This window comes from Pelophylax lessonae (assembly GCF_965119305.1).
Source record: "Pelophylax lessonae genome assembly, chromosome: 2".
Classification (NCBI taxonomy): Eukaryota; Metazoa; Chordata; class Amphibia; order Anura; family Ranidae; genus Pelophylax; species Pelophylax lessonae.
The window spans coordinates 306,080,807-306,106,695 of record NC_138769.1 but is presented as its reverse complement, the minus strand read 5'-3'; the positions used below and the strand labels follow the sequence as shown (position 1 = coordinate 306,106,695).

General features: G+C 43.4%; 1 protein-coding gene across 2 annotated transcripts in view; it reads left to right on the top strand.

The window, feature by feature from the left end:
• AATF (apoptosis antagonizing transcription factor) overlaps nucleotides 1-25,889 on the top strand; it is a 252,007-nt gene that overhangs the window by 10,799 nt on the left and 215,319 nt on the right. The gene's annotated exons all lie outside the window — the stretch shown is intronic.

Below are 25,889 nucleotides of genomic sequence, written 5' to 3'. Positions count from 1 at the left end.
GAGTCCTCTCTTCCGATCAACATTCTGGAATTGCGGGCGATAACTCTCTGCCTTCGACGTTGGACGGACAAGCTTCAGGGCCGTCCGGTTCGGGTGCAGACGGACAATGCCACAGCGGTGGCCTACATCAACCACCAAGGGGGCACCAGGAGTGCCCGAGCGGCTCGGGAAGTAGCCGACATTCTGTCTTGGAATCACGGCGGTTCACATTCCGGGGGTGGAGAACTGGCAAGCGGATTATCTGAGTCGCCAGACTCCGGACCAGGGGGAATGGTCGCTCCACCTGGATGTCTTCCAGATGTTGTGCGCGAAATGGGGTCTCCCAGATGTGGACCTGTTCGCGTCTCGTCTGAACAACAAGGTGGGAAGGTTCGTGGCAAGGACGCGCGATCCTCGGGCAGACGCGTTAGTGGCTCCGTGGCATCAGTATCGACTGATGTATGCATTCCCACCAATTCAGTTGCTATCCCGGTTCCTTCGCAGGTTCTGGTGGCGCCAGACTGGCCCCGCCGGTCTTGGTACGCAGACCTCGTGAATCTGGCGGTCGACGCTCCATGGCGTCTGCCTCTTCGAGAAGATCTTCTGTCTCAAGGACCGATATTCCATCCTGCTTTACGGTCGCTGGCTTTGACGGCCTGGCTGTTGAAACCGAGGTCCTGAAGGATAGGGGTCTCTCCCCGGAGGTCATTCATACTTTGATCAACGCTAGAAAGGCTTCTTCGGGGAAGATTAACTACCGTACTTGGAAGGCCTATTTCGCCTGGTGTGAGTCTAGGGGGTTTTCCCCCCGCTCATACTCGGTGTCTAGGGTGTTGTCTTTCCTTCAAACGGGTGTGGACCAGAGTTTGGCGTTGGCCACGATTAAGGGTCAGATTTCTGCGCTGGCCGTTCTTTTTCAACGCCCGGTGGCGTCTAATTCTTTGGTTAGCACCTTTGTTCAAGGGGTGCGACACCTGGTCCCTCCTCGGAGGGAGCCTTTGCCTCCATGGGACTTGAACCTGCTCCCATGCTCCCTTTGAAAAGATCAAGGAGATCTCGTTGCTTCTGTTATCTAAGAAGGTCGCTTTTTTAGTGGCGATCACTTCGGCTCGCAGAGTGTCGGAGCTGGCAGCTTTGTCCTGCAGGTCTCCGTATCTGGTGCTTCACTTGGATAAGGTGGTCTTGCGACCTAATCCTTCTTTTCTTCCGAAAAGGATCTCGGAATTTCACCTCAATGAGGATATTGTCTTGCCTTCACTTTGCGCGAAGCCTAAGCATCCGAAGGAGGTGGCCTTACATTCCTTGGATGTTGTTCGGGCGATCAGGGTTTACCTGTCAGCGACTAAATCTTTTCGCAAGACAGATTCTCTCTTTGTCCTTCCTGAGGGACCTCGGAAGGGCTTGGCGGCGTCGGCTTCTACCATCGCCAAATGGATCAGACAGACTATTGAGCAGGCATATGCTTTGAAGGGAAAAGTTCCCCCTATGCCTGTGAAGGCGCACTCTACCAGATCTGAGTACGTCTTGGGCCTGTCATCATCGGGCTTCTGTGGCCCAGGTGTGTAAGGCGGCGACTTGGTCGTCCGTTCACACCTTCTCAAAGTTCTACAAGGTGGATGTTCAGGCATCGGCAGATGCTTCCTTTGGCCGCAAGGTTCTTAGTGCGGCAGTACCTTAGGGTCCCTTGTTTTTTTGGGCCCTTGGCTGTTTGGGATGTTTTTATCCCTAGGTTATTTGTTCTTCCTGGGTTGTTGCTCCTGTTGAGCAAAGTTTTTTTCATGCTGCCCAGCTGGTTTCCTTCCTTTGGTAAGGTTCCTTTCTCTGCTGTGGGTCCTGCGTTGCCTTAGGCGCGGCTGCGTTTCCCACCCCTCATGTATACACTGCTTTGGGACGTCCCCATAGTGACGAATATGGTGAGGCGGCGACTGTCGGAGGACGTAAGAGAAAACTGAATTTTTGTAAAATCTTACCTGTAAAATTCCTTTCTCTGAGTCCTCCGACAGTCGCCGCCCCCGCCCCTCTTTTGGGGTTTGTTTATGTACTCTACTGCTATTCTACTGAAACTGAGGTATGGATACAGGAAGCAGGAGGGTATTGACTGAGGGGACCACCCCCTGGGGGTGGGATATGTTAAAAGCTTTAATATTGACATATTCTGTTGCCTAGCTACTCCTACGGAGCAAAGGTCAATTACCCCATAGTGACGAATATGGTGAGGCGGCGACTGTCGGAGGACTCAGAAAAAGGAATTTTACAGGTAAGATTTTACAAAAATTCAGTTTTTTGCTAGAAAACCACTTAAAACCCCAAACTTTATATATATTTTTTAAAGCACGGGTCCTAGGGAATACAATGCTGGATATTCCCTAGGGCCCCTGCATATTTTTATGTCACTCAATATTTGCAAAGCGGTTTTTCAAACGCAAGTATTTTTGAAGAAATACACTTGCATTACGTTTTTGTGCATTAAAATTAATTTAATATACCCAATGTTTAGTTAAAATATGATGTTACTCCGAGTAAATAGATACCAAACATGTCACACTAAAATGGCGTATGCCTGTAAAACGTTACCAAACTACAGTACCTAAAAATCTCCATAGGTGACGCTTTAAAATCTTTTAGTTTACCAGTATACCTCTCCCATGTGTGATACAGTCACCTTTTACATAGGCGTTTGCCTATGCACGGTGGGATGGGGGCACTTTAAAACATTTTTGTTTTTTATTATTTTAATTTTCTTTTACTTTTTGATCACTTTTATTGCTATCACAAGGGATGTTATGGGCTGTGACATGTCCTCTTAATGGCGAGATCTGGGGTCTGTTAGTTGATGTTAAGGAATTGACTCCTGAAGAAGTCAAATTTCTTGGCATACTTAAAGCAAATAAATGAAAATTGTGTGGAAAGGAAAAACACTGCAAGTGAGCATTTAACCACTTGCTGTCTTTAGGCCTTCTATATAAGGCCTTGGCAGCAAGTGGGTGATACCAAGATCATGACTGCAACTACAACCATAATCCTGTATCAGCATTTTTGATGGTGACCCAGCTTTCCAGTTAAAGCAATCTGAGTGGCTATTCAGCTGCTTAATCACTCTTACAGTGCCCAGAAGGCACCCCACCTGTAGCCACCCACCGGCATTCCCAGGCTTTGTGGTTGGATCGGTTGTGCACAGAGGAGATGGAGTAACGTCAATTCCCAGTTAAAGTGTTTGGGATTCCAGGTACTTCTCTCCAGCTTTATTAGCAGCTTGTGTTTGGGTAAACTGACTGAACAGGTTATGGAATCCTTATAGGGTTGAGTCTATGGTAGTCTCTTACTTTACAGGTGCTGCCGTGGAGTATGTTAGGGCCTCAGCCATATCTGCTGCTTTACTTAACCACTTAAGCCCCGGAAGATTTTACCCCCATTCCGACCAGGGGGTATTTTGCGATTCGGCACTGCGTGACTTTAATGGACAATTGCGCGGTCGTGCGACGCTGTACCTAAACGAATTTGGCGTCCTTTTTTTCCCACAAACAGAGCTTTCTTTTGGTGGTATTTGATCACCTGTGCGATTTTTTGATCACGCGCTATAAACAAAAAAATCGTCAATTTTGCAAAAATAACAATATTTTTCAAATTTTTTTATATGAAATTCCCCCCAAAAAAAATGTAAAAATCAAATTTTTTTTAACATTTTCGGCCAATTTGTTTTATGCTACATATGTTTGGTAAAAAAAATCGCAAAAAGCGTATTTTGATTGGTTTGCGCAAAAGTTATCGCGTTTACTAACAAAGGGAAAGATTTTTGTCATTTTTGTTGTTTTTTTTTTAACGCGTAATGGCGGCGATCTGCGATTTTTTTTTTGCGGTACTGCGACATTGCGGCGGACAGATCGGACCCTTGACTGACATTTTGGACACTTTTGGGGTTACCAGTGACATTTCTACAGTAATCAGTGCTATATATATGCACTGTTACTGTAAAAATACACTGGTAGTGAAGGGGTTAACTTTATTTGGGAGGGAGGGGCTGTGTGTGTCCCTAGGGGCGTGCTTTCTACTGTGATTGGCTGTGGCTTCAGCTGTAAGGACACTGATCAACGGATCTACATAGTAGATCCATGTGATCAGTGTCTTTGCAGCGAGGAGAATGACAGGCAGCTTGTTTACACAAGCTGCCTGACATTCTCCCTCTCCCCCGCCGATCGCCGAGTGGCCGGCGGACATCGGGTCCGCTGGTCACACCCGCGGGGGGGTCCGTGACCACGCGGGAGCGGGAGCGCGCCTCCGGGGGCGCGCGCTCGCTCCCTAGACCCTCATAAGCAAGCAACGTAGCCCTACGTTAGTTTGCCTGTGAGGGGCTGACCGCCGACGTAGATAGTCGTGCGGCGGTCGGCAAGTGGTTAATTTGTCCAGAAGGGCCATCTGGCTCAAATCGATGAACAGGGACATTTATTCTACGTCTACGGTGCCTCGAAAAAGTATTCATACCCCTTGACATTTTCCACATTTTGTCATGTTACAACCAAAAAAGTAAATGTATTTTATTTGGGATTTTATGTGATAGACAAACACAAAGTAGCACATAATTGTGAAGTGGAAGAAAAATGATAAAATGTTTTCAAAATGTTTTACAAATAAATATGTGAAAAGTGTGGCGTGCATTTGTATTTAGCCCCTGTGAATTAATACTTTGTAGAACCACCTTTCACTGCAATCACAGCTGCAGGTCTTTTTGGGGATGTCTCTACCAGCTTTGCACATCTAGAGAGTGAAGGTTTTGCCCATTCTTCTTTGCAAAATAGCTTAACCACTTGCCTACTGGGCACTTTCACTCCCTTCCTGCCCAGACCAATTTTCAGCTTTCAGTGCTCTCACTCTTTGACAATTACGTCAATGCAACACTGTACCCATATGAAATGTGTGTCCTTTTTTTCACGAAAATAGCTTTCTTTTGGTGGTATTTAATAACTACTGTTTGTTTTTTTTGTTTTTGTGCTATTAAAACAAAACAAAATTCCAAACATTTTGTGAAAAAACACCTTCTTCTTTGTTTCTGTCATGCAATTTTGCAATGTCAATTTTGCAAATTAGCAATTTCTCTTCATAAACTTTGGCCAAAATTTATACTGCTAATTATCTTTGGTAAAAAATAAGCCAAATAAATGTATATTATTTTGGTCTTTGTGAAAGTTATAGAGTCTACAAGCTATGGTGCCAATCATTGAAAATTGATCACACTTGATGTACTGAAGACCCAACTCATTTCTTGAGCCAGGAAAGTGCAAATTTCCCCCTCCCCCCCCCCCCCGAATGACCCCGTTTTGGAAAGTAGACATTCCAAGGCATTTAGTAAGTTGCATGGATAGTTTTTTTAAGTCGTAATTTTTTCCCACAATTCTTTGCAAAATGTAGATTTTTTTCTTTTTTTTACAAAATTGTCGTATCAACAGGTTATTTCTCTCACACAGCATATACATTCTTGCAACTACACCCCGAAACACATTCTGCTACTCCTCCAGAGTATGGCGATACCACCTGTGAGACTTTTTCACAGCCTAGCCACATACAGAGGCCCAGCATCCAAGTAGCACCGTCAGGAGTTCTAGTAGCATAAATTACACATTCAATTTCCTGACAACCTATCTCACTTTTGAAAGCCCTGGAGCACCAGAACAATGAAAACTGCCTCAAAATTACCTCATTTTGGAAAGCAAGCACCCCAGGGTATAATTTATGAGGCATAATGAGACTTTTGAATACGTAATTTTTTCCCACAAGTTTTTAGAAAATGTGGAATAAAAACACTTTTTTTACACAGTTGTCCATTTATACATTATTTCTAACGCATAGCATGACATAGCAAAAATTGCACCACAAAATACATTCTGCTACTCCTGAGTATGGCGATACCAAATGTGTGAGACTTTTACGCAGTCTGGCCACATACAGAGGCCCAACATTCAAGTAGCACCATCCGGCATTCTAGGAGCATAAATTACACATTTAATTTCTTGACATCATATCATTTTTGAATTCTATTGAGGAAAGGATTAACAAAAAAAAAAAAAAAAAAGGGGTTTCCTGTGGTATTAGTAGTGCATTGGTCCAGGCAGCAGGTAGGGACATGCTTAGTGACAGCAATAGTAATTATCCAGGCAGCAGTCAAGAATTTTGTCTATAGCCAGTACAGGTATATTTTCAACACAGCCAAAGCATTTGTCCAAAGGAATGGTCCAGGCAGAAACATGGTCTGCACAGCATAATATTGGTCCTGGTATACTGTTACCTGCAGACACTCATTATTGCAGGGCTCAACAATCCCCGGCGCCAGGTCGCATATGCGACTAGAATTAGCGACCTGGCGCCTGGGGTGCCCTGCAGGAGGTGTCCTGTCCCTTTTGCGCCCCCCACCTCCTCCTCGAGTGCACGGACTTCCGTGCCGTCCGAAAATTTATAATTCTGTGAGATGAGCCTTCCAATAGGGAACTGGCGCCCTCTTGTGGTGGCCGGTAGTAATGACTGTTTCCACTGCCTGTTAATGGGAACAGATGAGAGGGAAGTTTTTACAGGTTTCATCTCCCTGGAGTGTGGTTATTATTATTAATTTATTTTTTAAATTTAAAAAAAATAAATAATAATAATTTTTTCTTTTTTTCAGTTATTATTAAAAAAATTATATATATATATATAATATATATTCTTTTTTTTTTTTTTTTTCCTCATCGCCATGCCACAGCCGAAGGCCCCTTTCACACGGGCTGTCTGATCAGGTCCGCCTGTCAGTTTTTCAGGCAGACCTGATCGAACCCTTCAGTTTCCTCTATGGAGCGGTAATCTGCCGCCATCTGATCCTGTCCACCAAAAACAGACGGATAGTGGTTCAATTTTCTATCCACCCCGTGGATCGGATCAGATGGCATCGGATGGAAAGAGACAGACAGTCTGTTTCCATCTAATTGCGCTATAATGTAGAGTGGGGTTCTAGTCGTATTTATGTGTAAATTTAGTGTCCGTTTTACTAAATAAAGCTTGCTTGTTAGTTTTAAGAGCCCATTCAGACAGGGGCGACACGACTTGCTGGGGTGACCTGTGAAGTCAATGCAAGTCGCCTCCAGGTCGCCCCACAGTAGTACAGGACCCTTTTTCTAAGTCGGAGCGACTTGTGTCGCTCCTATTAGAACGGGTCCTGTGCTAATCAATGGCAGGCGACCGACTGCGACTTGTCAGGCGACCAAGTCGCCTGACAAGTCGCGCTAGTGTGAATGGACCCTAAAAAAAAAAAAAACTGGCTCCTAACTTTTTTAGCTGGCTCCTAGATTTCAGGCAAATTTGTCAAGCCCTGCATTATTGTATCTGCTCTCCAGCCCTTCATAAACATACTGCCTCTTGCTACAGCTAATTATTCCCATAGTACAGGTAGCAGGCAGAGGTGTGGTCACTTTATGCGACGGGCAGAGGCATGATAACAGTAAGTCAGCAGCAGGCTGTAGGCATCGTCAGGTAAGACCTGGTCACAGGGGTAGAGGCTTCTCCCGCCCAAATGTCTTTTGAAGCCTCCGGAATCCAGACCCCAATCTGGAAATAATGGAACCTGGAGAAAACCAAATAGAATGTGTTTTCTCCAGCCAGAAAAAAAAAACAATTCTGGAGCCCCTCACATATGTGAGACCCCTGTGTACTACAGGGCAACAGATCAGTCCAAGCGGTAGGCAGAAGCATAGTAAAAAAACAGGCCAGGGTCAGTTCACGTGGAAGGCAGTGGCATGGTTATTTGAGGAAGCATGGAAAATGGTCAGCACAGATGATAAAAATGGGGAAATGATTAAAAATATGGGCTAACATTTTAGGAATGTGTAATAAAGTTGGCAGCATTCTCCAATGCATAGGCCGGGTTGGGAGTACCCTCTGAAAAAATGGTAGCTGGTATCTGTTCGAAATCCTCTCTTGCTGCATATGCAACATCTTTTTTGGCGTCTTCGGCCTGCTTCAGACGGTGGAATGTTGTGGGGAAAGTGACACCTTTGAAAGGGGGTGGTGCTTTCCGTGGATTTGGTGTAGATAATGTATGCATTGAGGAAAGGCTACTTTCTTGTACCAGAAACAGGACCTCCTTGTTGCCAAATAGGTCTCTGAAGCATTTGGTCATTGAAATCTCCCCACCCCATGTAAAGATTTTATTCTTGGATGCATGCTGGCTTTTGAATGGGACCTCATCTTCTGTGAACCTCAACTGTGGTGTCATTATGGATGGTGGATATCATATATATACATCCTTTCTTGTATTAACAGAGGCATCGTTTCCAGAGAGATATCATTTTGCCCCTGTACAAATCATTACTAACCCTTATCTGGAATATGCAGTTCAGTTTTGTGCACCAGTTCTCAAAAAGGATATCGGAGACCTGGAGAAAGTGCAGAGAAGGACAGCCAAACTGATAAGAGGCATGGAGGAGCTCGGCTGTGAGGAAAGATTAGAGGAACTGAATTTATTCTCTCTTGAGAAGATTAAATTAAGGGGGGATATGATCAACATGTATAAATACATAAGGGGTCCGTATAGTGAACTTGGTGTTTAGTTATTGAATTTAAGGTAATCACAGAGAACAAGGGGGCACTCTTTAGGTCTAGAGGAAAAGAGATTTTGTCTCCAAAAACTGAAAGGTTTCTTCACAGTAAGAGCTGTGAAAATGTGGAATAGACTCCCTCAAGAGGTGGTTCTGGCTAGCTCACTAGATTGCTTTAAAAAAAAGCCTGGATTCTTTCCTAGGTGTAAATAATATAACTTGGTACTAACACTTATGGGTAAAGTTGATCCAGGGAATATCCGATTGCCTCTTGGGGGATCTGGAAGAAATTTTTTCACTGCTGTAGCAAATTGGATCATGCTTTGCTGGGGTTTTTCACCTTCCTCTGGATCAACTGCGGGTATGAGATTGTGTATATGGGATTGTATGGTTGGGTTTTCTTTACTGTTTTTTGTTTTTTATTGGTTGAGCCAGATGTACTTGTGTCTTGTTTCAGCCTGAATAATTATGTAACTATTCCTGCTATCCTTCCACCTCAAGGCCAGCACTTCATTGCTTCTCAAAGTTGCTTTTTCCCCCCTTCACATTTTCCTGTTGACTAAAGATTGTGGGAAGCCCTTCCTGTTCTTTCTGGTGGTTCTGCAGGCCTGGGTTTTTGCAAGGTGTAGGTGTTTGAAAAGGGGTAGGTTGGTTTAGTAGTTATCCAGGTATATGTGATAAACTTTGTGCAGCAGTGGGTATGCCAGGTCCCATACAATTTTTCCGGTTGTGCCCAAGTAGGCTGGGCACTCGTGGCTGGAGCTGGGAATCTCTTCCTTCATATATGCGGAACACATACAGATATCCTGTGGCTCTTTCACATAACTTGTATAATTTGACCCTGTATTTTGCCCTTTTGCTAGGAATATATTGTTTTATTCATATGCAGCCTGTAAAGTGTAGCAGGGATTTATCCACACATGTTCTGATCAAGAACATGAAGTTCTGCAAATCTTTGGGGGAAAAAAAAATGAGTGGTTGAATTTTACATAATTTGTCATAATTTGGATGGTTTTTGGGGAGGGCACTGGGTGTTGTCGCTGAAGTGAAGGAAGCGCATAATCATCTCATATAGGGACCTGGACATTATGGCAGAATAAATGGGCATGTGATGGATGGGGTTGGCGGACAGATAGGCATGTCCTTCATTTTTTTTTTTTTCTGTAAATCCCATGTTTATGATGAGGCCCATAAACAATTTGAACTCTTCCAAAGTCAAATCCCTCCACTCAAATGGACAGGTATAGGATGACTGAGGGTTGTTTCTTGTTTGCAATATACTGCTGGGCATATAGATTGGTCTGGTCCACAAAAATTGCAGCAGTGTGTTGGGCAAAAATAAATAAAGAAAATTAGTTTGAGAAATTGCCCCGCACACCTGGCTGTGTGGTGAAAGGGGTAATGCTTTGCGTATCCCGAGTTGAAAGGCAGCCATGTTGAGTTGGCAAGAGCATCTGGGAGGTATGAAGTGGCCCTTACTCTTGGGGGATGTGACACTCCAGTGCTGGTAGTTGGGGGATTTGAAACTCCTGTACTGGTACTTAGGGGTGATACCGCAGTGCTGGTGCTGAGTCTGGGCATTTGGTCCTGGAGTCTATCACTGGTGGCAGTGCTGGTACTAAGCTGGGCATGTGATTCTAGGGTCTATTGCTTGTGGCTGCCGGGTTTTCAGAGTGCCGTGCTCTTTTTTAGGAGGGATCCATTCCTCCAATTCGCCGATCCACTGCTATCAATCTGTTCAAATTCGGGATCGGAATTAGAATCTGATGATAACTCCCTGCTGCTCTCATCAGTCATGGAGACGATCTGAAACACCTTCTCACTGCTGTACACTTTTTTTGGACATGCTGCTGATGGTAGCTGTGTGACGGGTACATTGGTGATGGGCTGTGCGACGGGTACTTTGGTGAGAGGCTGTGCGGCGGGTGGCAGTCTCTGATGGTGACGGTGCACTTAATGGGCGCTGATGGGTGACAGCGACGGTTACTGATGGGTGACAGGTGCACCACTGACAGTACTGATGACAGTCTCTGATGGGTGACAGGTGCACTTTATGGGCACTGATGGGTGACAGTGCACTTTATGGGCACTGATGTGGTGACTGTTGGGTGACCGATACAAATGGAGGGGGGACAGGGCACTGATGAAGACTGTATGCTGCTGATGGGGCAATGTGACAGGTTCTCTTTATTTGCGTTTGGTGCAGGTCACTGACAAACACAGATCGGTAACTCACTGCTCCTGGCTCTTCTCTCCTCACACTGGAAACAGTGTGCGAGGAGAGAAGAGCTGGTAACAACCAGTTACCACTCTGTGCTTACATTTATGATCGGCTATGAATGGATCAGAGCCAATCACGTGGTAAACAGCCACGATCATCGGCTGTTTACCCCCTGTCAGTGACGAGCTGTGTCTTGGGGACACACTGCTACAGACAGTGCCAGGCTGCGTGCACTCGCCCTGTTTAAAAGGGCCGGCGTCGAGAGGCGAGGCGCACCGCTCTGCACTGCCTTCATTTGATGGTGGGTGGGCAGCAAGTGGGTAAGCTCTGTCAGACTGGATGGAGAGTGTCTGTGAACAGCAGTTTTCAAGTCTTGCCACAGATTCTCAATTGGATTTAGGTCTGGACTTTGTCTGGGCCATTCTAACACATGAATATGCTTTATTCTAAACTATTCCATTGTAGCTCTGGCTGTATGTTTAGGGTTGTTGTCCTGCTGAAAGGTGAACCTTCGCCCCAATCTCAAGTCTTTTGCAGACACTGAAAGGGTATTCTTTGAAGATTGCCCTGTATTTGGCTCCATCCATCTTCCGATCAACTCTGACCAGCTTCCCTGTCCATGCTGAAGAAAAGCATCCCCACAACATGATGCTGCCACCACCATGTTTCAAGGATGGTGTGTTCATGGTGATGTGCAGTGTTTAGTTTTCCGCCACACATAGCGTTTTGCTTTTAGGTCAGAAAGTTGAACATAGTAAAATAAGTATTTTATAACCAGCAAACAATAGTTCTGGCTCCCAAAGGTTGGCTACAGTATTTGCACAGATAGTGGTACACAGATTAGTCCTGTCAATTTAAGAAGTTGCTCCTAATGACAGCTCATTAAGTTTATAAAAGCCACCTGTCCACAGAATCTTTTTTCCATTTAAACCTCACTATCATGGGCAAGACCAAGGAGCTGTCAAAGGATGTCAGGGACAAGATTGTAGACCTGCACAAGGCTGGAATGGGCTACAAGACCATCAGCAAGAAGCATGGTGAGAAGGAGACAACTGTTGGAGTGATTATTTGCAAATTGAAGAAATACAAAAAAAAGCATCAATCGCCCTCAGTCTGGAGCTCCATGCAAGATTTCGCTTCATAGGGTAAGGATTAGGGATGCACCGAAATTACAATTCTGGGACGAAACCGAAAATGCAGGATGCCTTTGGCCGAAAACCGAAACCGAAAATGACTTTTTTCCCCCAAATAATTTTAAAATAGATAGAACAGGAGCATACATCAAAAACAGGCAGCAACGTACACCTGTAGCTGCCACCCTGTCACAGTATATATACTGTGACGGGTTGGCAAGTGGTTAATTTAATTACCAATGGTATTTGTATTATGCAGCATGAGGGGGTTAATGTATTGCCACTGCTGGTCACTGATGCATTAGTGATTGACCAGTGGCAGTTAATTAACCCCTTTGTGCTGCATTAGTGTAACCAGTATCAGTGTTAATTAACACTGGTTGCACTGATACTGGTTGCACTAATGCAGCACAAAGGGGTTAATTAACTGCCACTGGTCGGTCACTAATGCATCAGTGACCAACAGTGGCAATACATTAACCCCCTCATGCTGCATAATACTAATACCATTGGTAACCTTGCCTCAGCGTCCCCCCCCCCCCGCCTCAGCATCCCTCCCCATCCCAATGATGCAATCTCCTTACTCTAAGCTCCTCCTGTGTCCTTCCTTTGAAAAGACCCACCTCTGGCTGGCGGCCCACCTCCCGGTGATGTCACTACTACTACGATGTGCATTAATGAACTAACACACCGGGCAGGCGGGCGGGCGAGCGGCCGCTAATAGCTATAATTAAGTGAGCCCTTCACTTCCCTGTCAGGCGGGTATCTCCGCTGACAGGGAAGTGAAGGGCTCACTTAGTTATAGCTATTAGAGGCCGCTCGCCCGGCGTGTTAGTTCATTCATGCACATCGTAGTAGTAGTGACATCACCAGGAGGCGGGCCGCCGGCCAGAGGCGGGTCTTTTGAAACCTGCACTGCATCCGCGGCGGCCATCATTAGTATCGGCATCTTTAACCCATTTTCGGCCGAAATGGAATAAGCCCATTTTCGGCCGAAAATTTTGGTTGCAGAAGTTTCGGTGCACCACTAGTAAGAGTGATCCTGAGAAAAGTGAGGGGTCAGCCCAGAATTACATGGGAGGAGCATGTTAATGATCTCAAGGCAGTTGAGACCACAGTCACCAAAGAAACCATTGATAGCACAATACACCGCCATGGATTGAAATCCTGTAGCACGCGCAAGGTCCCCCTCCTCAAGAAGGTACATGTACTGACCTGTCTGAAGTTTGCCAATCAACATCTAAATAATTCAGAGAAGGATTAGGTGAAAGTGCTGTGGTCAGATGAGACCAAAATTGAGCTCTTTGGCATTAAGTTGAATTCGCCATGTTTGGAAGAAGACAGGCCGACTTTGCTGAATTGAGGGGCCAGTGGACAGGGCCATGTATTGTAAAATCTTGGATGAGAACCTTCTTCCCTCAGCCAGAACACTGAAGATTGGCCGTGAATAGGTTTTCTAGCATGACAATGACCCAAAATATACTGCCAAGGCAACGAAGGAGTGGCAAAAGAAGAAGCACATTAAGGTCATGGAGTGAACTAGCCAGTCTCCAGACCTTAATCCTATAGAAAATTTATAGAGGGAGCTGAAAGTTTGAGTTACCAAGCGACAGCCAAGAAACCTTAAAGGGGTTGTAAAGTTAGAAGATTTTTATCTTAATTCATTAAGATTAAAGACCTTCTGTGAGTAGCAGCCCCCCCTAATGCTTACCTGTGCCCCATCCCAATCCAGCAATGTCCACGACTGTCTCAGCTGTCCAGGACCCCCCTCCTCATTGGCTAAGACACAGCAGCAGAGCCATTGGCTCCCATTGCTGTCAATCAAAGTCAGTTAGCCAATGAGGAGAAAGAGGGGACAGGGCACAACCGCAGCTCTGTGTCTGAATGGATATGCGGAGCTGTGCCTCTGCTCGGGTGCCCCCATAACAAGCTGCTTGCTTTGGGGGCACTCAAAGGGAGGGAGGGGCCAGGAGAGCCGAAGACGGACACAAAGAGGTGGATCCAGGCTGCTTTGTGCAAAACTAAGTGCACAGAGCAGGTAAGTTTAATATGCAAAAAAAAAAAAAAAATAAATAAAATCCTTCCTGAGATGTGTGCAAACCTGGTAACCAACTACAAGAAACGTCTTACCTCTGTGTTTGCCAACAAGGGTTTCTCCAAGTACTAAGTCATGTTTTGCTTGGGAATCAAATACTTATTTTGCTCACTGAAATGCAGCTCAATCTATTACATTTGTATCATGTTTTTTTTTTTTTCTGGATATTTGGTTGATATTCTGTCTCTATCATTTAAAATTCACCGTGGATCAAAAGCTAGCCTTAAGTCACTTCAGCTTGGGAGGGGTTGGAGCTGGTGACCTTGTCTTGCAAATATCCTTTTTTGGTTTTACATAAGGATGAGACAGTGCTTTTAAAAATCTCCTTTTTGGCAAAGGTTGTGTCTGGCTTTCATTTGAATGAAAACATTGTTCTTTCATCTCTTTGCCCTCCGTTTTGTACATCCTAAAAAAATAGATCTTCACTGGATGATGTTAGGGATGTGCAAGTTAAATTATCTGCTACAGCGACCTTGAATGAAACTCATTCCTTTTTGTAGTTACAGAGGGTCCACACCAGGGTCAGACCATGTTAAACCCGCTGAGATTTAAACCAGGGGAGTTTTTTGTGTTGTCCTTACCCATCCATTGACAGACACTTTGAAACGTCCCAAAATGTTGAAGACAACTGTATCAAAGGTGGGAACAACAAAATTTATAATGAAAGTATACTAGTGGACAGCCACGTAAATATCTAGTGAATATTTAAAATGAACAGACATACCAAGAGGAGTTTTGATAAAAAGCATAAAACACAACTTTACTGGACATCAAAATACATAAAGCTTCTTACACATAAAAGTTACCATTAACATTAACAAGATTCAAACATACACTCCTATTACATAGTTACATAGTCAGGTTGAAAAAAGTCCATCGGGTTCAACCAAAAAAAAAACAAAAACCAGTATTGAAAACCCAACCATACAATCCCATATACACAATCCTATACCCGTTGTTGATCCAGAGGAAGGCGAAAATAAACCCCAGCAAAGCATGATCCAATTTTCTAAAGCAGGGGAAAAAAAATCCTTCCTGATCCCCCAAGAGGCAATCGGATATTCCCTGGATCAACTTTACCTAAAAAAAAATTTTAATACCCATTTATATTATGTACACCTAGGAAAGAATCCAGACCTTTTTTAAAGCAATCTAGTGAGTTAGCCAGAACCACCTCTCGAGGGAGTCTATTCCCAATATCCCAAAGAAAGGTCAAATAATACTTCACTCTGGCAACAGCTTGCACTCGATATCTGAAACAGGACAGTGAGGAGGTTTTTTGCTGCACACTTTCCTTCCACAGCTCCAAAAACGAACCTCTCTCCCCCCATCCTAGTGACTCTATTTATAGCCCTGTATACCAAAGACCACCCACAGGATGTGGTCATTCCTTTTGACCACTCACAGGTCATTTTGTGAGTGATGTCACCAAGACATGGTTGCACTTCCCCCAAAACCACATGGTCAGTTGGATATGCGGCAGCCATCTTTACACACAACGTCAAAGGTCACTAAACCACCTGTGGGTGAGAGATATTATTACACATGTATGGGAACATTTGTCATGAATCAGTTAAAAAATATCCACAACTGATACAACACTCACCCCTCTGGTTGTTCTCTCTGCGCTCATTTTGACTATTTTTTTTTTATTAATGATCTATGACTAACTGAGCTGCCTCAAGCAGATTGAGGATTTAGCCACCAGTAGGGGCCAACTCTAGGCTGTGCTTTTAGTTTTTGTGCATCCTGGCATCCTACTCCTGTTGCTAGCACTATACGAAGATCTCTGCTGTGTCCTTCAGTGAACTCCGAGAAATATTTTACAGTGAGTACAAAGAAATCCTGTTTTTATTGGCGCTGATGAAAATTATGATACATTAAATGTAAATTATACAAGGGCTAGGGTATGCGTTCCCTTTAATAATACATTGTTTAATAATACTTTTCTTTTGTTCATTTATTAAATGATGGCCCACATTTTCCTAGACAGTGATTTGTTGGGGAGACAACATTGTGACCCAATTCTCATGTATCATGGTGTTAGACAGTGTAATATGACAGATCCGCACATGTTGCTGAGATTTGTGACTGCTACAAAGACATGAGCCTGTTGTCCAGAAGCTTCTTGTTCACTAATTATGGTTTGGTAGGATTGTCATTTTCTAACATATATTGGTGTCTATGGCGTCAGTTGACTAAGCTGAGTTTTTTTCCAAATTTGTTGTTATAAAAAACTGTAAGTTCACTTTTGTAAGTTTTTTTTTTTTTTTTTTTATATAATATATGCAAATTTTTTTTTTTTGCAATAAATAGTTATGTTACTATTGCAAACCTTTGTCATTTTTCTTGTGAAAATGTACAAGTTAATTAGAAGGCTAGCAATATTTCAAAGTTAATGTAGATCTAGAGTCTATTGATAAACCTACTATATAACTAATGTTTTTTTTTGTAAATTTTATTCTTGTTTTTTTTGGTTCTGTGTATAATTGTAACTAAAAATATCCATGGGGTAAGTCATATTTGTTCATTGCATGATGCTTCTTCTTACAGTCGGAGTCTGCTGACTCTCCATGCACTAACTGGATGTTGATATTTTGGCTTATTGCATGCTGCCCCTCCCTCTATCTAAAATTGTTGTATTCTACTAGAGTTGGGTGAACGGTTCGGCCCAAACATCGCCTGTTCCACAAAAACCCGAATTTGCAGGGCGTTTAGCGGGTGTTCGCCCCTCCAAACTCCCTGCAATGCACTGCGTGCTGCACAGTGCATTCTAAGCTCTGATAGGGAAAAGCTTTGTGCGCAGTGAATCGCTGGTTAAGGAGTGGGGCCTGGAACCCGGGTCTGGTGGTGCTGTTGTAATTGATGGATCTACATCAGGGGACACTGTGTTTTTGTTTTTGATTTTTTTTTCTTTTTTTTAATAAAGGAATTGTCAAAAACTGCCTCCTGATTACTGAGTATTTTTACACTTTTTTGGTGAAAGGATAGGGGTACTATGTACTCCATACTCATTTGCATAGTGGGGGCTGGGATCTGGGAGCTGCCTTGTTAAAGGAGACTTTCAGATTCTAATAAGCCCCCTGCTTGCAGACCCCCACAGCCACCACCCAGGGTTGCCGGGAAGAAGCCCTTTTTCCCATCAACATGGGGATAGGGTGCTTTGTTAAGGGCATGCATGGTGGTATGGTCCAGGAAGGGGGAGGGGCACTCGCTCGGATAAGAGTCTGGTATGGATTTTGGGGGGATCCCCATGACAATTTTTTTTTAAATTTTGGCATAGGGAGGGGGGTGGGACATGCTGTTGTTTTTTTTTTTTAACGTTTTTGTATTGCCGGCAATTTAAATGTCATTTCATTCTGTTTTTGTTCTTTAGAAATGTCAGTTTTGCTGCAGCAGGCTCTATACATGGTACAGATGCGGCTCTTTACAGGCAGACTAAGGGGACCCCCCAGGCACTATATTTACAGGGAATTTTTCATTTTTATTGTTTCACTTTAAGCATCATTAAAATCTCTGCTCCTGAAAAAAACAATCTTTTTAAAAAAAAAAATGTTTGCATTGATACTTGGCCCCCCAGGGCAGTACCTGGACCCCCATACCCTTTTTATTGCCAATAATTTGCATATAAGCATTTAAAATGCGGACTTTTGATCAAGTTCGATTCCCATAGACTTTAGTAGGGTTCACCATTCGGGTCAAAACTTTTCCTCTGTTTGGGAGTTCTAGCGTGAACCAAACCAGGGGGTTGTTCAGCCCACCTCTATATTATACCTGTATAAAATAAAGAACCTGGGCAAAAAAATTAAACCCTTAGGCTAGGTTCACACTGGTGCTACGTGGGAACCAGCGCAATTGCTGTGCGGGTTCCCGCATTGCACATGATTCGCAGGCAGTTCACACTGCTATCTACGAACCGCTGTGGATTTCAATGTAAAGTTAATGACACCCCCAAATTGGTTTGAATAATCGCAGTGAAAACTGTGAAATTGGACAGGAACACTCATGCGATCCGATTCCAGTGCGGACCAAAAAAGGGGTCCTGCATCATTTTGGTCCGAATGCGATGCAAATTCAGCTGTACAAACTGGCTTAATTTGCAAAGCAGACATCGCATGTGATCTGCACAGCAATGTGGTGCAAATCACATGCAATGTCTGGAATAGCAATAGTGATAGTGTGAGCCCTAACACTGTAATACAAGGTATAGCAGCTTACCTCAGCACCTGCGTTGTCTGCTGCTACTTTTTTCTTCTTTCAATGCTTGCCCTTCCTAAATGTGCCAGTCTAAATATTCCAGCTATATGTTTCCTGTCCTAGAATGGCTCAGATGCCTTCTGGAAGTGAAGTCTCCAAACTGATGTTAGGATGCTGCCTGCTTTGACATATAGAGGCAACCAAGTGGTGCTTAGAGATTTGGTAGTTTTAGTCCTGTGGAAAGGGATCAGAGGGTGTTCTGTGCAGTAGTACGTGTGGGTTTCCCGACCAGACATTCAGGGAATTGCAAGCTGAGGATTGTCAATCCTAAAAAGCCGATCATTGTAGATTCTGTACTTTTGGAAAGCAAACATTTTATGTCCTATGCTCAAAAGGCCAATGCAAATGTAATTGGGACAAAAATTGTTTGGCTTAAGTGCCAATTTTACTTACTTTTTGGATTCCACGGTGCAGATGGTGATGTTGTGATCCTTTTGGTAAAACCCTGGTAACACAAAGGGTTGTAGTTTTCTTTAAAAAAAAAAATAGCATAGTTCATCCATTAAAACTGCAGGTACATTTGGCAAATTGGAATGTTTCTGGCCGTATTCTCTCAATTGACATTTGTGAATGCAGAAAATATAATCTTATGGTCATTGGATAGTGCTAAGGGGCAAATATGTAAAAAAAAGAAAAGACTTTGCATTTTAGTGCAGGGTCCACTTTAATAATAAAAGGTGTAATTAGTGCGCTAACCACAAAACTAAAGCTGCCAGCACTACCAAATGACAAAAAAATTGGTGAAAAGAATAAAAAAAATATAAAGTGCAGCGCTATAAGAAGAATGAACCCAAAACTGTTCATATATCAAGTGCATAACATTGAAAGGGTTATATATTGAAGTGAATAAATATAAAAACTCCCCTATTCAGAAATGGATAATTTAAAGTCCATTGAAATGTTCCATAAATTCAATCCATGGGTGAAAAAAATGGTCACTAGTGACAAAAAGTATAAATATCTAAAGTCCAAATAAAAGAGTAGAGATCTTGTTCTCCGTTGTAATAGTAAATATATGTGCTTACCAGAGCAAGTGGACGTACACTACCAGAAGGCAAGCAAGTCACTTAGGCTTCAAGGTTAATTTCAGGTGTCTTTGAAGAAGATGTCATCTGGTGCTGTTACCTGAATGTATATCCCTCCACTAGGGGCAGAAGAGAGGAACTCCTCATCCAGACCAGATTGTAATGAGTGACATAAAAAGAAAATATATATAGTGTGATACCGCCTATTATCACCCACAAATTGTGAATAGTGGAATGTGGAACATTCACAAAGGTGCACTGACTGGGGAGAGATAAAGTGACCAAACAAGCCCGTCACCAGGTGTAGAGATTAAATATGCATTTACCAGAAAGCAAAAAATAAAAAACAACCAGAAGGATAATTGTCTACTCTTTTATTTGGACTTTAGATATTTATACTTTTTGTCACTAGTGACCAGTTTTTGCACCCATGGATTGAATTTATGGGACATTTCAATAATGGACTTTCTCCAATCGCCTTCCAGGACGGCCCAAACATGAGAGATGATAGGCTCCTCCTACCGGAAACACAATCAATTAAACACAGTTAAAAGGCCCCACCCTTCCCTCCATCCTCAGTTTAGATTGTGTTTCTTCCTACCAAACATTTGTTATTTTTTACTGACCTGCAGACTTTTTGATAGTCCTATGGTCCCCCTGTGAGCCAGGTTCGGCAAAGCCACTGAGAGTAGAGCTCTACCTGCCACCCCTCCCGGGTTTCTCACAGGTCGCCTCTTCCATCGGTGGAACCGTCGGTCACCCGGGTGACCCTCTAGGTTTCTTTCACCGCTTGTTCCCGGCGCCAGCAGCTCTCCTCCACGGATCGGATTTGAATTTCCCGCTGGAAGTGACGTCAGACGCGAGCGCCTCAAGCCTCGCGGTCGGAGCGGAAGGACCCGTCAACATCCGGTGACGTCAGTTCCGGCACAATGCGGAAGAGGAAGGTGGAGGAGACGCCGGAACCGCTTCCACGCGGTAGTGCAGACTCCCAGGCCACAGGAGCTCGGACAGCTGCCAGGGAGATGAAGCCTTCTACTCACCCACCGGGGAAGGAAGAAGTGCTGGGCCAAGCAACAACAGCCAAACCCAGGTCGGACCCGGGTAAGTGCTGCAATGCATCTAATCTTTATCCAAAAAAGGAAAAAGTCTGCTGATGTCTTTGGCTTTCCTACAATGCTTGATGTTCCCTCTCCCTGCCCATAGTAGGACTGTTTAAAGTGTCCTTTCTAGGGGTCTCTTACTCTTTTTTTTCAAAATATGGAAGAGTGATACTAATTGATGTTGTATCCTGTCTTCCAGAGTCCCAGAGCGGTGTTCAGGAAACCTCTACTGTTGCACCTGTAGGGTTAGGATCCGTTGCTCACAGAGAGTTGTAGATACTCTCCTGTTGAGCAGGAAGCCTATTACCAAGAAAATCTACACTAAGGTATGGAAGATGTTTTGTACCTGGGGTAAACTAAAAGGTTTTGTTTCCCCCTCTACCCCTGTAATTCTAGAGTTCCTACAGGATGGGGTGGATAAGGGTGTGGCCATTAACACTCTTAGGGTACAAATTGCGGCCCTCTCAGTGTTCCTTGACACCCGTCTGGCGAGAGAGCCACTAATAAAGAGATTTTTGTTAGCCAGACAAAGAGTTACTCCTTTGTTAAAAGACAGGTTCCCACCTTGGGACCTGACAAGGGTCCTAGAGGCGTTATCTAGACCCCCCTTCGAACCTTTGGGGGAAATTCCCCTCCAAAGGTTGTCTCTTAAGTTGACCTTTTTACTGGCCATCACCTCAGCAAGAAGAGTAGGGGATCTCCAGGCCCTCTCTATCAAAGAGCCATTTATGACTGTATGTCCGGACAGGATAGTTCTAAAGCCAGATCCGCTCTATTTACCGAAGGTGGCATCTCCTTTCCACAGAACACAGGAAATTATCTTGCCTTCTTTTTGTGACAATCCTAAAAACAGCAAGGAAGAAAGGTTCCACTGTATTGATGTTAGAAGAGCTCTTCTTAGTTACTTAGACAGGACAAGGAGTTTTAGAAGATCAAACCACCTTTTGGTCCTCCACTCTGGACCTAGGAAAGGGTTGCAGGCCTCTAAGCCTTCAATATCTAGATGGATCAGACAAGCAATTACCAGCGCTTATGAGGCATCGGGTGTCCCAGCTCCTGTAGTAATTAATGCACATTCTACAAGAGCCCTAGCAACATCCTGGGCCGAGAAGGCAGGAGCATCCTGGGAGTTGATCCGCAAAGCAGCCACTTGGTCCAGCCACGACACTTTCCTGAAACACTACAGGATAGAAGTTCTGTCTCAACAGGACCTAACCTTCGGACGCAAGGTCTTGCAGGCAGTTGTCCCACCCTAAGGTAGGCCAGGGGTAATCTAGTATCCTCTCATGTTTGGGCCGTCCTGGAAGGCGATTGGAGAAAACTTACCGTTAGTTCACCGGTAACGACTTTTCTTAAGAGCCTTCCAGGACGGCCGGCCTACCCGCCCTACTTAAAGGGTGCAAACAAGTTAAAAAGGGGTAAGTACCTATGGACTGAATATTAAACGCTTCCCTCAAAGATTCTGGTTGTGGAAGATACTTTTTTACAACTGAGGATGGAGGGAAGGGTGGGGCCTTTTAACTGTGTTTAATTGATTGTGTTTCCGGTAGGAGGAGCCTATCATCTCTCATGTTTGGGCCGTCCTGGAAGGCTCTTAAGAAAAGTCGTTACCGGTGAACTAACGGTAAGTTTTAAATTATCCATTTCTGAATAGGGGAGTTTTCGTATTTATTCACTTCAATATATAACCCTTTCAATGTTATCCACTTGATATATGAATAGTTTTGGGTTCATTCTTCTTCTTATAGCGCTGCACTTTATATTTTTCCACTTTAATAATATAAGCTCATTAATGTACATTGCTCGTTTGCTTTTTAAGTGGCTAATCTACTTTTTTTTCTATTTTAAATAACATACCAAAATATAGACTAATGTGAATGAAATGCAAAAGTCATATGAAAGATGACATTAAGGTATTTCTGCTCACTATGTTTTCCCTTTAGGAGTAAAAATCTATTCAAGTTTTTGTTAAATTATATGACCTTTATATACAAAACAAGTAAGAAAAATCAATAGTATGACATGCATGCAGTAAATTCAGTTGACCCTTGTGCGAAACATATAAATTTACAATTTATGCACTAAATGGAAACTCAAAATTCAGAATGCACTTGACAGTTTAAAAAAAAAAAAATAATGTTTCTATAGAACGTATTACAGTATTTGACTTTCTAATTAATATCAAGAATTTAAATAAATATACATTTGTCAGCCATCACCGGCACCATTCGCGCAAGAAAAGCCCAAGAAAAATGCATCCCTTTAAATTCTATTTGTCTTCACACTGGTGTGTCGCGCTTCTGTTGTGGTGTTAAAAATCTTGGAACATTTTTGGTCACTTAAAGAAACCACACCAAAAAACTCCCTACCCTGTTGAAAAGGTTAAAAAATGCAACAAGAAAGCATTAATAATGCACCTGTGTTAGATTTTTGATGTGGTTTTTGAGTCACATGACCTATGAAAAAATACACCATAAGCACAGTAAAAGCGTTTTCGGCGCCATTATCTGCACCTTTTTCTCTGTCGACAAAATGCCAAAAACGCAATTTTTGGCCACCAGAATTTTGGTGCATCTCTAACATTTTCCATACGTATGTTTACATTTTTACCTTGTATAGGTTTTGTATTTTTGCACATCTGTACAGGCAGGAAGGCAACAGTATAATTTCCTGGTTCAGCAATTCTGGGTTTCTATGTGACCTTTCCATTCCAGCTTCCTAATTGAAAAATGAATTCCATTGACTATATTTTGCCAATTTGTAAAGAGGTTTCCAGAAAGTAGAAGTAGTAAGGCTGCAGATACCAGCACGTCATCCAGCACTGTAGGAGTGTCCTGGCTGTCTTGGAGGCGATTGGTTCCATTGTCTGTACATGTGTGCAACTACCTTATGTTTGTGAGTTCAATGTATGTTGCTTTTTCGGATTTAAAGTGCACCCTTCCCTTGTTGTTGTCTTTCAGTGTATTTGGATACACTTGGTCCCTAGGGGGCGGTAAGACCTAAGGTGGTGCTAACAAAGACCTCATAAGACAACTCACCTTTTTTGCATACCACTTGAGCACAGGAGAATTACTGTTTTTTGAAGGCTGCATTCAAACCTGAGTGTCACGTTTTCATGTGTTTTGTTGTTTTTTTGTTTTTTACGCTCGTTCGTATGTGCGTTTTTGTACAGCGTTTTGGAGCTCTGGCGTTTTTTGTATTAGCCAGTAGAGAAAAAATATCATCTGCAACATAATTATTTGTGTTATGTTTCTGCTTCCTGGGCTATTTACATCGCCTTGATTTTTGCTGTGTTCTGCAGTGCTTACTGCTCTCCAAACAGTGATGGATGAAATTGCGTGTTTCATGACAAGCAGCCGCAGTAATGTCATATTATCTAATGGAAGAAAAAATAAATAAACTTATATAATTAAAAAAAAGATTTGTGTGTACTTTCAGGTATAGCATATCTCTTTTTAATATTTTATTGGGGGGAGGGGCTGTCAGGTAGACTGTATGGCGCCCCCATGATTTCCAAATGCGACCCGGAGTGTAAAGCAGCAAACCAATACACATGTTGCAACCAGTGAGGGTGACCGTAAACTGTCATTGCTTAACAGATGCAAAACATTACCTTTGCCATCCTTCTCTGTGCCAGTAAAATCTTCCCAATTGGAAAAATCGTGCTCTCCGATCTGCACCAGTGCCCTCCTCTTGCCTGCTCCAGGCTTGTAACGGGGTCCTGAGGATCGTACAGACAGGAGTGTTCCCTCACCATCTGGATAAAGGTCTCGAGATTGAAAAGAGACACGATCTCCTCCTTTATTTTGCTTGGCATTGCTGACCAAAACAGATTTTCGTTGATTTCATGGCAATATTTGGTAATTTCCTCATAGGGAGGTAACTGTACATATGAGCAGAAAAACATGCCTAAACATGCAAAAAAAAAAAAAAAAAGACCCAATTTGCGTGTCTCATTGCATTCCTTTGGGGAAAAAAATGCTTTAAAAACTCAGCAATCTGCCCAAATTGAGTTACAAAAGTAGCTCTCAAACTCTGTAGAGCTTGAGGCTCTGTTCACATTATGGACGTTCCAGATTGAGGGCGGAATTGCCGCGATTCTGCCTCACCGCAAATCACGGTACGCCCCTGCAATCCCTGTTATTTTCATTGGCCCTCAAATCGCGGTTTTGCCACAAGTGTCACCCGACGAATCGCAGTAAAATTGCGAAAGCTGAATTGCGGGGGGGTTGTGGCCTAAAAGAAATTCCGGAATTTCTTTTGGGCGACAGGCGTCCTATGATTCTGTTTGCGCAACTGAGAAAAGAAAAAGTGCAGTGTGAGGGGGGATTCCTCCATTCACCTCACTTGTGTGGATGGGGGAAATCCTTCATCAACACATCTGCAGGACAGCTTTTTCTGTTGAAAAGCAACACTTACTGGCTAGATCACCAGGTGAAAGTAAAAGAAATCTATACTATGTCAACGGTCAACAACAAATCCTAAATTGATCAGAAATAGTCAGCTGCAGCTATAAAGTTCTCATTCCAATGTGAAAAATTACAAATGCTATATATAGTGATAGCCGCGCTAATTAATATCAAATACATAAACTTAAAAAATATATAAAAAGTCTCATCAGACCAGAGCACCTTCCTCCATACATTTTGGGAGTCTCCCACATGCCTTTTTGCAAACTCAAAACGTGCCATTTTTTTGTTTTTTGCTGAAAGTAATGGCTTTCTTCCTGCCACTCTGCCATAAAGCCCAACTCTATGGAGCATACGACTTATTGTCCTCCTATGCACAGATACTCCAGTCTCTGCTGTGGAACTCTGCAGCTCCTCCAGGGTTACCTTAGGTCTCTGTGCTGCCTCTCTCATTAATGCCCTCCCTGCACGGTCCATGAGTTTTGGTGGGCGGCCGTCTCTTGGCAGGTTTGCTGTTGTGCCATGTTCTTTCCATTTGGTTATGATAGATTTGATGGTGCTCCTGGGGATCAGCAAAGATTCGGATATTTTTTTTATAACCTAACCTGACTTGTACTTCTCAACAACATTGTCCCTTACTTGTTTGGAGAGTTCCTTGGTCTTCATGGCAGTGTTTGGTTAGTGGTGCCTCTTGCTTAGGTGTTGCAGCCTCTGGGGCCTTTCAAAAAAGGTGTGTATATGTAATGACAGATCATGCGACACTTAAGCCTCGTACACACGCAACGATTATTGGCCGACCGATCGTCCGACTTTTGTCCAAGTTGTGTTTTGTTGGTTGAAATGTGCCTAGACTGCACACACATTTTCTCGGCCAACAAAATTCTACTTCAGAAGTGATGTCATGTGTTGGTTAGTTTTCTTTGTGTTTTTTCTTCACTGAGCATGCCCAGTCTTGCTCATCAGATTTTTCCCTGTCGAAATCTGTACTGACTGCACAAAAATCGGCCGGTATGTTGACGGCCAACAAAAATTTTATAGCGCACCAGATTTTTTTCGGCCGAAAAGTCGGAGTTGGTTGTCGGAAGCATCATACTAACAAGCCGAAAATCGGCAGT